At 40.5% G+C, this 12534-nt stretch overlaps 1 long non-coding RNA gene across 1 annotated transcript; it reads right to left on the bottom strand.

Moving 5' to 3' along the window:
- Positions 1–554: 554 nt before the first annotated feature.
- On the bottom strand, positions 555–10261 carry LOC143689656 (uncharacterized). Its single transcript, XR_013178868.1, has 3 exons — positions 10098–10261; positions 9385–9553; positions 555–643 (listed from the first exon to the last, which is right to left on the bottom strand). It is a non-coding gene; the product is annotated as an uncharacterized LOC143689656 (long non-coding RNA).
- Between the last annotated feature and the right edge of the window lie 2273 nt (positions 10262–12534).

The following is a 12534-nucleotide window of genomic DNA, read 5'->3' as shown; positions in this document are numbered from 1 at the left end:
ACCCTCTGGAAAGTTCCAAAGTCAGTTTAAAATAAAAAAAAATCCTTTAGGGTTTGACTTTGAGAAATCAAAATGTTATACGTTGTCAGGTCTGAACATTTTGTTAAATAGGAAAATGGGTCATTGTGAAACAATATTTGGTTCCCTATTTAACCCAAGTAACCAAAGATTTTAAAAGTAAATATAGGGGGTATATTAGTCAAGGTTCTCTAGGGAAATAGAACAAACAGGCGATATCTGTAAATATGAGATTTTATAAAAGTATCTCATGTAACTGTGGAGATACACGAGTCCAAATTCCATAGGGCAGGCTTCAAGCTGACAACTCTGATGAAGGTCTTAGATGAATTCCCCAGGAGAGGGTGGCTGGCTGAAATGGAGAGAGAGATTCTCTCTTCTGACATCTCATTTTAAAGCTTTCAGCTGATTGGATTAAATGTCTCTTATTGCTGAAGACACCCTTCTTAATTGACAGTAGATGTAATCAGTCATAGATGCAGTCAGTTTACTGATGAAGTAAGTAACTTACTGATTTCAATTAACTGATTTCAAGTCCATGAAATGCCCTTGCAGTAACTGTTAGGCCAGTGCTTGTTTGACCAGACAACTGGGCACCGACACGTGGTCAAGTTGACACTTAAATCTAATCATCATAGGAGGTAACATGATAGTTAAAAAAAAAAATAAAAAGAATTAGTTCTTTTTTAAGTGAGAAGACATTTTCTAAAACAATAGAAGATGATTAGTTCAATAGAAATATCAAGGAGAATATTATTCTGATATGACATAGAATCTTTGCCTTCTAGGCAGATTACTCAGATGGTTAAAAAAAAACTTTTATAATCTCTCACTAAGAGTAGACCAATAATTCAAGCAAATGTCATCATTTTAACAGAGAAAAAACCAAGTCTGGTTTTGCCTGGAAATACTGTTTGATATGAAAGCTCTTTTTAAAAGTCTTACAAATAAGTCTATTAAGTCTTAGCATTGACCGTGACAAATAAAATTCATTTTCCCAAACCTTCTATAGCTTTCTATATTCATGGAGATTTTGCCCTACATATCCCTCCTTCTCATTCTGCAAAAACCAGTCATTCTACTTTAGGACAATACTACACTCCTTTTACTTAACAAAGCACAGTATGCATACTTTTTGTACTTGTTTACCTTAAGTTACCAAAAAGATCCTTGAAGGGCGGGCCGCGGTGGCTCAGCGGGCAAGAGTGCTTGCCTGCCATGCCGGAGAACCTCGGTTCGATTCCCGGCCCCAGCCCATGTAAAAAACAAACAAACAAACAAAATATAATAAAACAAGAAAATGTTTAAAGATGTTTCCCTTTCTTCCTCCCTTCCTTCCTTCCTTCCATCCTTCCTTCCTTCTCTCTGTCTTTAAAAAAAAAAAAAAAAAGATCCTTGAAACTGTTTTCGTATGACAGGATGAACCCAACATCCTACAAAACACAATTATTCTTAAAACAAAGTTTGTCAGGATAATAACTCCATTTGATTAAACACAAATTAACATTTTCCAGTCTTAAAGATCTAGTAGATATAATTCTAGCTTACCTGTATAATTTAGGGACAACATACCCAAGTAGAATAAAATTATGCTTTCATTGTGCTTAACACTGATAACTCAGAAGACATAGCTGTTTCGATTTAACTAACCATATTAAACTAGTCCTGTTTGCCAAAAGTTTCCCTAGATTATGTGCCCTTGAACTTTCAAAACTTTTGGATTTAATTTTACAAATACTCTTTTTACTTAGGTAGTATTAGAAGTTTTGCTTTCTTAATATCTGTGACTTCAGGAGTATTAATTGATATATAAGTGCTTATTCATCTTTAAGCAGTTTGAATAGAGTTCTTTTAAGAATGTTTTATTTGTTAACTTGGTATTACCATCTGGAGGTAGGAAAATATATACCAAACAGACAGACACAAATAGAGAGTTTATAGCTTCAGTTAAAAATTTTTCAGCCATGAGTCAGACATAAAAACACAGAAAAACAAAACTACGAAACTCACTAGTTTATATAATAGAGCTGGCTTTCGCTCCTGGTTCACTCTTAAATTTTTTTCAGAATTTTTGTTCTTGGCAGATGGGGCAACTGAAGTTCAATATTGAAGTTCAAATATTGAAGTTATTTGTTCAATATGAAGGCTAAAGCTTTTCCATGGTAATTTGGGGAGGAGATTTTTAGATCTTCTTTGCCCTGACGTGTAATCATGTTACTGGACAAAGGTGGTGGATTCTTTTGCCTGTGCTCTCAAATGACCAATTCCTGAGACATTGCGGTTTCAAAAAGAGAAACAGTTTATCACTAGGCATAAAATAAGGCATCAGATGGCCATGGGTCCCAAAATCTGTCTCCCTGAACTGCAATAATTCTGATAGTTTTATAGCATTAAGAGATGGGCAGGTTTTAGGATAATGAGCACAGTGGTCCCAGATGATGTAATTAGAGGTGATCTAATTACTGAGTATGCACAGATTGATGACATGCTTTGTCACAGAGTGTATGTAAGAAAATGGCGGAATGAGGCATTGGTGACTTGCAGGTTAAAGTCTAATCTACTGCACGTGTCAGATGCGCCCATTTTGGTTAAATCCTGTCTCAGTTATCAAGATAACTGAACTTGGGGTGGGTTAGTTCTTGGCTGACTCAGGGCCCTTCATAATAAATATTAGGAGCTGTATTTAGTGATCACAAGGCTCTAAAGTTGAAAAGCTGGATAAATGGGTACAAGTGAAGGTTACACCAATTTTTTTTACACTCACAAGGGCACAAGATAAAGGCTATACAATCATTATCAGACATCAAGGCAGCTGGATCACAGTCCACAGATTTCAAGCATTTCACTCTGTCTACTCTAATATACCAGAAAATAAAAAGGAATATCTATATAATAATTCAGAAAATATAATCATCCCTTAAATTCTAATTTCTTAGCAACAATTGTACAGAAACTTTTGCCCTATTTTTCAGGCCTGTTTGAGTCCCAGATTTTTTGTGGAAATAGAAATTGTGTAGTTCCCTTTCCTTGGAAAGGTCAGTTCCAATCAGCTTTTGCCTTCCAGGATTTAGTATTTTTGGTTCTGTAACAGAGAAATCAGGATTTAAAGGGATGATTTTGATTATTGAATCATTGCATAGATATTCCCTTTTTTTTTTTTGCATGGACAGGCACTGGGAATTGAACCCGGGTCTCCAGCATGGTAGGTGAGAATTCTACCTGCTGAGCTACATGGCCTGCCCCACAGATAATCCTTTTTTGTTTTCTGGATATTGGAGTAGAGCGAGGGAAATTCCTGAAATCTCTAAATTGTCATCCAGCTGCCTTGATCTCTGATGATAATTGTATAGTGAAGCCATTGTGGAAGCAGATGGTCCTATAGCAGCCTCCAAGGATCAACCTTGGGTCCCGTTTTTCCCTAGTGTTCTTTTTTTTGGGGGGGGGGCGGGGGTGCAAGGTCAGGGAAACAAACCCGGGTCTCCTGAATGGAAGGTAAGCATTCTACCACTGAACTACCCACGCGCTTTCCCTAATGTTTTTATAGATCAAAGTATACACATACCCTAGAGTTAGTCTGCAGTCCCAAGAGCAAACACTGAAAGTTCCTTATCCTTGGAGACTTTCCTGCAAAACCTTGCAGACTCGATCTCCCTTGTGAAACAGAGTTTGAGATCTGCCCTTGTGCCCCAAACGCAGCTCTTATGTCCTTGTAGGACATGTTCTGGACACAAGGAAACTGTCAGCTACCTTTTTTTCCACTTCTTCAATTTCCAGTCTCTCTACTCTGCAGATGTGTTATTTCCTCCAATCCATTTCCCTCCTCATTTTCTTCAGGCCTAGCACTCTTTACTCTTGTTCCTTTCCTTACTCTCTCAACCCAATTCAAGGCAAGATCTGGTATCAGTCATTCCCACCTTGGGATAAATTTCAGTCATAAACTCATTCTTCTAGTTGTTTGCATTTAAATTTTATCCATACCAATACAAAAAAAAGAGAGCACTGTTCTCAATGAAAAATATATATCAGTCAAAATATTGTTTTTTAGCCACCTTTACAAATCAACATTGAGACTACTAGTCAAAATAGAGCCAGAGCTACATGGTTACCAGGGACATCTTGATTTTCCATGGAGGGTCTGACCCAAGTCAACACTGGGCAAGGGATGTGAGGCGTGTCATATGAGAAGGATGTGTGCTCACCATTGTCAAGGATCTCGGGTTGGTGGTTGCCTTCTGTATTTGGATCCGTCCTTTGGTTTGAAGGGTGGTATTTTGGTAAACTGGCTGTGGCAGTTAGGTTCAGGTATCAACTTGGCCAGACGAAGTTGCCTAGTTCTGTTGCTGTGGACATGAGCCAATGGCATGTAAACCTCACCTATTGCTGATTACATCTGCAGTTGGCTAGGAGGTGTGCCTGCTATAATGAATGGTATTTAATTATCTGCAAGCTTAAATGAGAGAGCTCAATGTAGCACAGCCCAAGCAGCTCAGCATACCTCATCTCAGCACTCGCAGCTCAGCCCAGGCCTTTGGAGATGCAGAAAGGGTTCACCCTGGGGAAAGTTGTTAGAACCCAGAGGCCTGGAGAGAAGGTCAGCAGAGATCGCCCTGTGCTTTCCCACGTAAAAAAGAACCTCAGTTGAAAGTTAGCTGCCTTTCTTCTGAAGAACTATATATTTTTAACTAAATAAATCCCCTTTTATTAAAAGCCAATCCATCTCTGGTGTGTTGCATTCTGGCAGCTAGCAAATTAGAACACTGGCTCTGGGGTGTGGATGGGGAGTTCTAATTTGTAACACTTGTATGGTGTAAATATTCCCATGCAGCAGATTTCAAGCTTCAAGGGTTTTAACAATCAGCTCACTAGATTTCTGAATTCTTGACAATCAGCACTTTTGTGCAGGAAGTCTCAGAAGTTGCTTGTAAAATAGAACCCTCATTTATAGCTGGTATTGATGGAGCACACCTACCCCACCTACTTATTTCAATGGGTACAACTGGTGGAATTGTTTCTCAAAAGCCTGTATGTTTTAGGACCCACATGAAGTTATTGTGTGATCGTGGTCCCTGACTAGCACCTGTCTGAGATGTAAGCCGATTAACTACTCTTTATGGTGCATGAACATGGGCTGGTGTGCTTGTTTCTAGGTCACTATGTCTCAATATTTAGCAGACATCAGAATCCCTGAAGGAGTTTCAAAAATGTACAATGCTAGAAAATTCTCCTCAAGAGTTTGTTTCACTGGGCTTGGGTTGGTCCAGGAATCTACATTTCATAACAATTCAGTGGAATCTGAAGCAGGTGCTCGGGGGCCACACTTGAGGGGCCCTGGGCTCCATTCTCTGAGTTTTGCCCTTGGGTTGAATTGCTCTTTAGGCGTGAATGTAACCGAAAAATTAGGATTTAACAAATGATGATTATTGCCGGATCATTATATAAATACTCTTTTTTGCTTCCTGGCATATTAGAGTAGACAGAAATACCTGAAATCTCTGAACTATAATTCAGCTGCCCTGATCTCTGATAATGATTTTATAGCCTTCATCTTGTGCTTTTGTGATTGTAAAAAGCTGGTACTCCCTTTATCCTTTTTGTTTGTTTGTTTTTAACTTTAGATACTTGTAATCTCAAATATCTAGATCAGCTCAGAACTAACCAGTAACTTGGTTCCACACAGTTTCACTCCTTTATATTTGTAAATTGTTTCTGCCTGCGCTTGCTATAGAGGATAGCCACATCTCCCCTCCTTTCTGCTTCTACTTGCTACTGAAATGGTAATGACTCTGTCTTTCTTGTTAGAATCCAGAAAAACCTTGAACACTGTAGACTCGGAAAGACAGATCTCCGCTTCACATTTAGCAATAAACTCTTTCTGTCTTTGCAGCCCCAGCATCTCAGGAATTGGTTATTCGACTGCACCCGGCAGAGAATCCACCTTTGTCTGGTATCGTGAACACATTTGCCCCTGAAAAGTTCTCTACTTAGCTGCATGTCTTGAATTTATCAAAGGCCAGTATGAGAACTAGCTCTATGAAGTGAAAGGAGTGCTTTCACTTTTGCCTAGATGTCATCATAAATTCCTTTCAGCATTTCATTTTAGTGGACAAAAAACTCTTTGATTATCTGAAGTAGGAGCCCCCAGGATGCTCGGAATGAACTAAATTTAGTGTGCACCCAAAATACCTGCTCTGTGCCTGGCTCCTGGTATAAGGATGACTGCCTTTTGTCCATAGTTTCTGATGTCTAAGCGTTTGTTTAAAAGTGAGTTATTCTTTTTCGGAAGCACATGATGTGTAACAAGACAAAAATTGGATGACACAGAGAAAAAGATATGTTAATATGGTTATATTAACAAGGAGCCTGAAAGATCTCTTGGTACATCCAAAGCTGTGCTTGGTAGAGAACTTTATAACCCAGGTCACCTTGTCTTCTGCCATCTGTCATCTGTAACACCAAATGCCCATCCTGTCCCCCTTCAGGTGACTATTTCTTCAGAAAAGCCATTGACCTTGTTTATGGGCATTTAGTTTACATACCCATAAACATGTAAACTGTAAACATATAAACCAAAACTCTGTTTTGGTTCCTTTTTCAGAAAAATAGGGTAATTCTCTCATACTGGACCAGCCCCTAACTTTCCCTTTCCCTGTTCTCAGAGGGCCTGTTTTCTTGGCATGTTTTATTTCCATATTTGCTTCACATTTATGAAAAATGTTGCATCTTGGGACTACCACCTTCCTGGGAGAAAGTGCAATCTACTGTTGACTTTAGGAGGGAGCCCTGAACCCACCCCAGCCCATACTCTGTGCCCCCAGCACCCCAGTCCCTCCCTGTGGTGGAGGGTCCTCTGGAGGCCCCTAGCAGGGCAGCTGTCCTACAATTAAAGGGATCCCCTGGAAAGGGCCACTCACTACGTTGGCACAGTGATGGCTCCAAGCCATTGTACAGTAAAGAATCTTTTCTGACTTTGTGTAATCCAGGGTTCCCCAAAATATTTGACTGTAGAAGGTCTCCCTTTTTACTTTCACTTAAAGCCTATCGGATAACAATCAAAGCCTGTCTGAGTTCAGGTCCTGGCTCTACTGGGCACCAACAAATCCCTGTTCCTCTTTAGGGTGGCTCCCGTTTTACAGGCCAACACAACCTCAGATGCTACTTAGTCTGCCCTTAAAGAAATATTCACCATGGAAAGAAGTGCTTTTTTAGAAAAGAGATAGGAGGCTATTATAATGAGGTCTGCTATGATATCTGTTAATGAGATCTGCTATAACTGTCTTAGTTGTCAAGGGCTGCTCGACAAATACCACAGATCAGTTGCCTTAAAAGACAGAAATTTATTGCCTCCCAGATTTGGAGACTTGATCCAAAATTAAAGTCTTGGTAGGCTCTGCTTTCACCCAGAATCTTTAGTGGTCCCATGTTGGCTTGCCTCCATCCTTGAGGTTCCTTAGCTTGTATTTCTACTTCTATCACAGGGTGATCTGTCTCCTTGGTCTCCTCAAGTGGCTTTCTCTGACCAACTTGTCCACATTTCTGCTGTCGTATAAGGCCTCCAGGCATATGGAGCAGGGCTCACCCTGATTCCATTTGGCCTTATCAAAGTAAGATCTCTGAAGACCTTACTAACAGCTGAGTCCACACCTTAAACCAATAACAGCATCTTCAAAAGCGCCATTTGCAAATGAGTTCACACCCATAGGAGCAGGGATTATGACTTGAGTATGCCTTTTGGGGGAGTATGATTAAATCCCTAACAATTTCCAAAAGAGTGATCTACTGTGGGAGATGCTGTGAAGAACAAAATTGTTGAAGGAAATAATGGAGATTTAAAAGTCTGGGAGAGGGAAAACTCAATGAGAAAAAGTCAAACAACATGATTAAAAATGAGCAAAGGATCTGAATAGAAATTCTCCAAAGAAGCTATTCAAATGGCCAATAAACACATGAAAAGACGTTCAGCATCATTAGTCATTAGAAAAATGCAAATCAAAACCACAGTGAGATACCATTTCACACCCACTAAGATTGCTATTATTTAAAAAATGGAACATAAAAAATGTTGGAGAGAATGTGAAGAAATTGAAACTCTCATGTAGGGATAGGGATGAAAAATGGTGCAGCTGCTGTGGAACAGTTTGGCAGTTCCTCAAAATATTAAACATAGAATTACCATCCGACCCAACAATTCCACTCCTGGGTATTTATCCAGAACAAATGAAATCAGGGACTCAGATATTTGTACTTCAGTATTCATAGCTGCATTATTCACAATAGCAAAAGATAGAAAAAAAATGCAAGTGTACACCCACAGATGAATAGATAAGCAAAATTTGGTGTCTCCATACAATGGAATATTATTCAGCCTTAAAAAGGAAAGAAGTTCTGATACATGCAACAACATGGGTGAACCTTGAAAGCATTATGTTAAATAAAATGAGCCAGTCACAAAAAGACAAAAGTGTATGATTCTACATGCTAGGTTGAATTATGAGTCCCAAAACTAAACATAATCTTAATCTTTGTCCATTCCTGGGGGTGTGAACTCATTGGAAACAAGACCTATTGAAGATGTTATTTTTTTAAAGGTGTGGCCTCACTGAATAAGGTTGGGCCTTAATCCTATTCCTAGATGCTTTATGCAGAGAGAGCTGCATGGAGAAGCCAGAAGCTGGAAGTCAACAGAACCCAGAAAAGAAAGGAGAGGACATCACCATGTGATGGGAAAGCCAAGAAACTCCAGGATTGCTGGCCAGCTGGAATGCTACCAAGTCTGGGAGGAAGCAAACCTTCTCACCTCTGAAACTGTGACCCAATAAAGTCTTTTTGTTAAGCCAACCATTTTTGCTATAGCAGCTGGGAAACTAAGGCATTCCACTTATGTAAAATGTTTAAAATAAGTAAATTCATAGAGATAGAAAGTAGATTAGAGGTTACCAGGGGTTAGGGGGAGGGAAGAATAGGGAGTTAGTCCCTCATGGGTACAGAATTTCTATTTAGGGTCATAAAAAAGTCTTAGTTATGGAGGGTGGTGATGGCAGCCCAACACTGCAGATGCAGTTAACACCACTAAAATATTCACTTAAAAATGGTTAAAATGGGAAATTTTGTGTGGTATATATGTTACCACAATGTAAAAAACATCTGAAAGGTGAGGGAGGAAAGATCAGGGCGAGGGGAGGTGAGGAACACACACATATTTGAAAAGTGCATGCTTAGAAGTAAGGCAGGAGCCTGGAGGTGCTCAGACCTGACATTTGTTCCCTGATGAGATGCACACCTCTCTCTCATTTGTATTCTCTCCCACTGTCTGTCCTTTTTTTCTCATAGCGTTTTCATCTGCAGAACATGCTAGAAGACTAGACAAACCTAAGGAGGCCAGATAGCAGGGAGGTCACACGGCATTTTGGCCCCTTCTTTTCTAGGAGACCAAGGGCTCTCTGCCTCTTTCACAGTAGTTCTCAAAGCATCTCCAATGGCTTGTAGAGTTCTTGGTTACTTCAGGGCCGAGCCTTGGCTTCAGACCTAAGATTGGTGGCTGGGGGAGAATTAATTCACTGATTGAACTGAGTGATTGAACCAGGGCCTCTCCTGATGGGAGTCCCAGACTGTGTGGCGGGGATGTGGGCAGTGTGGCAGATGCGGATGGGCTCTGACCCACAAACCACTTAGCCACTTGGGTCCATAGGAAGGAACAACTGGGTTCCCAGGCCATTCTGGTGATAGGGTGGGGGCTGGGTATGACCTTGAACCTACTCAGGGCACTTCTGTCCTTTCAGACCAGTGGGCTAGGAACAGGTGGCAGACCAGTGGGCTAGGAACAGGTGGCAGGGACAGAGAAATGACATAGCTGATCAGAGACCTCCTATCTCTCCCACCTCTGGGTCTTTATTCTTCCCTACCCTCATAGGCAGGAGAAAGGCAGATGTCTTCCCCAAATCCTGCTCTTATGGGGTGACTTTAGGTGACATATATATTGACTCTGTCCCTTCATTTCCTTATTTGTAACAGATGTGTAATAAATGTCTGAGTCCCAGTTCCTTAGGGCAAAATACACAAAAGAATTTCAATCTGCCCCTCACCTTGCTCTTTTTCACAATCCTCTCTTGCCATCTCCCCCATGCATGATCACATGGTCACAATGGTTGCCAAGGTGCCCCCACACCATGCCTTTTCCAGTCTTTCTTTGCTCTTATTGTCCCTTCTTTCTGGCATTGCTTCACCAGCCCCTCTTATAGAATTCTCATTCACTCTTTTTTCAATTTGAACTTTTTAAATTGTACAGTATAACATATATACAAAGCAAAGAAATTTTAAAAAGCAATAGTTTTCAAAGCACTCTTCAACAAGTATTACAGGACAGATTCCAGAGTTTGTCATGGGCTACCACACGATCCTCTCATATTTTACCTTCTAGCTGATCCAGAATATAGGAGACTAGATGGCTTAAATATTTTTTTGTCATCACAATCGACTTCTTTTCCTTCTTTTTTTGTGGAAAACAACATATATACAAAAAAAGCTATAAATTTCAAAGCACAGCACCACAATTAGTTGTAGAACATATTTCAGAGTTTAACATGGGTTACAATTTAGGTTTTTACTTCTAGCTGCTCCAAAATACTGGCGACTAAGTGAGATATCAATTTAATGATTCAGCATTCATATTCATTTGTTAAATCTTATCTTCTCTGTATAAATCCACAATTACATTTGATCTTTCTATCCCTCTCTTTAGGGGCTCTTGGGCTATGGCAATTCTAAATTTCTCATGTTGAAAGTGTCTGCCACTAATATGGGTTAGGGAGATGGATCTATCTCATGGTCTGGAGAGGCTGGGCTAGGTTTCAGGATTTATCTGGTCCAGGGACCCATCTGGAGGTTGTGGGTTTCTAGAAAGTTACTCTAGTGCATGGAACCCTTGTGGAATCTTATGTATTGCCCTAGGTGTTCTTAGGATTGGCTGGAATGGTGCTGGTTGGGGGTTGGCAGGTTATGATAGGTAGCAAGGTCTAACTAAAGCTTGCATAAGAGCGACCTCCAGAGTAGCCTCCTGACTCTATTTGAACTCTCTCTGCCACTGATACTTTAATTACATTTCTTTTCCCCCTTTTGGTCAGGATGGAATTGTTGATCCCACAGTGCCAGCTCTGGATTCATCCCTGAGAGTCATTTCCCATGTCACCAGGGAGACTTTTACCCCTGGATATCATGTCCCATGTACGGGGGAGGGCAATGATCTTACTTGCAGAGTTGGGCTTAGAGAGAGTGGGGCCACATATGAGCAACAGAAGAGGTCTTCCAGGAGTAACTCTTAGGCATGCCTATGGGTAGTCTATGCTTCTCCGCTACCTATGTAAGCTTCACAACAGTAAGCCTCCTGATCGAAGGTATGACCTATTGATTTGGGTGTCCCTAAATTTTGACACACTATCAGGCAATTCCCTGATAGTAGGGTTTAATAGTTCCATATTCTTTCTCCCATCCCTCAAGGAACTTTGCCAATACTTTTTGATTATCTGCTTAATATACTTTAAGATGTATCCAGGCATTACAATAATCTATACAGGATTAAAGGACCTCTTTCTTATTATGTGGTCCCTTGTTTCTATTGTTCAAATGAGCTGTACAGATAGGTTAAATTAGATTCCCATTCACTTTTTAAGAGACACTCGCTCCCTTGCATTTCAACAGAACTCGGAGTAGAATCAGATTCCAGGCCCTATCACGATTTAACATGAGTACTTTCTTATAGGTTTCCTTATAAATTGGGGGCTCTGTACCTGTCAATCTCCTAGCACACTTCCTGTGCATGGTAGGTACTCAATAATAGCTGCAAACTATTAAACATGTGCAGTTTAGAGCTTCAAATGAAAGCCCCAATGGGAGAAAAGTAGGAGAGAGGCTTCCTAGAGGATGGACTTTCATTTATTTCTAAAGTCACAAAGCAGGATTAGTTTTCCACTGCTTGCAAAAAATGGTAAATTGTCCGTTTGGTTTTGGGAACAGGAGTCCCTCATAATACACTGTGTTCCAGGATTTTCTGTGCTAATTGAGGAGACCACAGCTCTAGGCACCAAGAAGTCAGAGAAGCCCACATCTCCATTGTCATCTCCTTCAAGACACCTCTGAACACTGAAAGAAACAATGTGAATTTCCTCTTCAAAAGGCCCCGTTCTACAGATCCATCATGCTTAGGCTCCATCAGACTTCATTAGGGGCATTCAGTCTTCAGAGAGGGATGTCAATGAGGAGAAACAGCAGGAGGAAACTTGGGGCTTTCAAAGATGCAAACAGACCCAATTCCTTGCAGTGAAAAGAGGTTCTGGCAGAACAGGCTGGGGCTGGGGGGAGCTTATAAGAAAGAAAAGTGTCTTGCTTCTAGCTCATCTCAGACATCTGGGCATCTTTCAGACTCATGGTTGACTCGAAGATGGGGAGAAGAGAAACTATCAATCTAGTATTGCTGCTTACATGTCCCCCTCTATACCTACCCCCAGTGCTAAGAAGAGTTTACCT

The sequence above is a fragment of the Tamandua tetradactyla genome, chromosome 7, assembly GCF_023851605.1.
Source record: "Tamandua tetradactyla isolate mTamTet1 chromosome 7, mTamTet1.pri, whole genome shotgun sequence".
Classification (NCBI taxonomy): domain Eukaryota; kingdom Metazoa; phylum Chordata; class Mammalia; order Pilosa; family Myrmecophagidae; genus Tamandua; species Tamandua tetradactyla.
This window is presented reverse-complemented; position numbering and strand designations above follow the sequence as displayed.